The sequence below is a fragment of the Pteropus vampyrus genome, unplaced genomic scaffold, assembly GCF_000151845.1.
Source record: "Pteropus vampyrus isolate Shadow unplaced genomic scaffold, Pvam_2.0 Scaffold557, whole genome shotgun sequence".
NCBI lineage: Eukaryota > Metazoa > Chordata > Mammalia > Chiroptera > Pteropodidae > Pteropus > Pteropus vampyrus.
In genome coordinates, this window is record NW_011889338.1 from 163034 (window position 1) to 164860 (window position 1827).

The 1827-nt window shown below is 38.9% G+C and overlaps 1 pseudogene; it reads right to left on the reverse strand.

The window, feature by feature from the left end:
• Positions 1 to 1329: 1329 nt before the first annotated feature.
• Positions 1330 to 1827, reverse strand: part of LOC105308203 — a 14415-nt pseudogene continuing 13917 nt past the window's right edge.

Sequence of the window (1827 nt, forward strand, 5' to 3'; positions counted from 1 at the left end):
ACACTTTATTGAAAGGAGCAAGGAACACAGATTGGAGAGAGGAGAGTGAATAAGGGAAGAACACACATCCAATAAAGCTTGCACTAAATCAACTACAACAGTGAATAAGCAGTTTTATCCTGTGGAGAAACTCTAGTAACTGGTACAAAATCCAAACTTCAGCATTATCCCAGCTAACAGGTGAGAGGCATGATACGCCTCACATCTCTCCATCAAGAGCTGTCTCTGATGAAGCATAATTCCCTGTCACTTCCGCCACCGCATATGCGGCAAAGTAGGTTTGAGCTGGTGCTGGATGTTGACAGTCGTGCAATGGAGATGGTGAGAGGATCCCAGGGAACGTGGCAGGAGTGTTGAGGGCATGTACTACCTCATCCCTCCTTGACTCAATTCTCTCACACTCTTCTCAAAAGTGAACAACGTTCTGAAAATTTATACAAGTGTGTAACTCATTCTTAATGGAACCATGAGAGAATCACAGAAAAAAAGTAAACCCTGTAAGAAAACAACTCTTCTTCTATTGTATTAATTATTATTCATTTTAGAATTTTAGAGAGGTTATTTTAAAGCTGCAAAAATGGAAAATAAAAGGAGGAAACAAAGGATGTGAAGAAAGAGTATAGAAAGGAAAAATCACAAACAATAATTTATATTTCAGAATTATTCTAGACAGCATATTACTATGAATCATCAGAACAAACCAACTTTCAAGTCTAGATTTTTACTTTGAAGCTGAAAATCTCATCACAGTTCTTATCAAAAGTAAGAAAGGAAAATAAGTGTTAGCTTGCCAGCTTATAGTCCAACTCAATCTTAGTCTCTTCTTCGGAAAAAATGGAGTGAATTAGAGAAAATATCTCAAAGAAATATTTTCAAAATGAGCAAAAGTCATACATGTGAAAAAACAACACCATTCTGATATGGCTTTAAGCACTTTGTTATGACTACTGTATGATTTTCAAAGGACAAGCACAGTCAAATTAAGGTGAAGAACAATATTTGAGAGTATCAGTTTTGTAGAAACTGAGGAAGCACTTGATGTAAAAAGTATTTTAAATCTAAAGCTAGAAATCTTAAGAATGTCTTTAAGAAAGCTGACCAAACATGCAAAACTATGGACAACATATAGTGAAGAATAATTTTTGAAAACTTTGATAGAATTGTTGAGAAGATACTAACACAAAAAAATAAAATTAAGGTCACAGGTTCTTTGAGAATAGAAAAAATCAAGCATGTCTTTTAGGAGAAAAACAGAACCAGGATATTTCAATGGGCAGCTATTGCCTCTGGGGACCACAATGTCCACTTAGCTCTCAGGCCAATGACCCATCATGGACAAGAGGCTGCTCGGCTGAAGAGACTTCTCAGGGCCCCCTTTACATCCTTGTTCCTCAGGCTGTAGATGAAGGGGTTCAGCATGGGGGTGACCACGGTGTACATTACTGAGGCAATCAAACTTCTCTGGGAAGAATGAGTTAGAGCAGAACTGAGATAGACTCCCAGGCCTGTCCCATAGAACAAGGAGACCACAGAGAGGTGAGACCCACAGCTAGAAAATGCTTTATACCTGCCCTTAGTGGAGGCCATCCTCCTTAGTGAGGAGATAATCCGATAGTAAGAAAACAGAATTCCACTGAGAGGAAAAACTCCAAGGAGGACAGTGGCTACATACAAGAAGATTTTATTAGTGAGGGTGTCAGAGCAGGCTACCTCGAAAATCTGAGCCAGTTCACAGAAGAAGTGTGGAATTTCAGTGCCCATACAGAAGGTCAGCCGCATTATCAGTAGAATATGAAGCAGGGCGACCCAGAAAATGATGAACCAAGA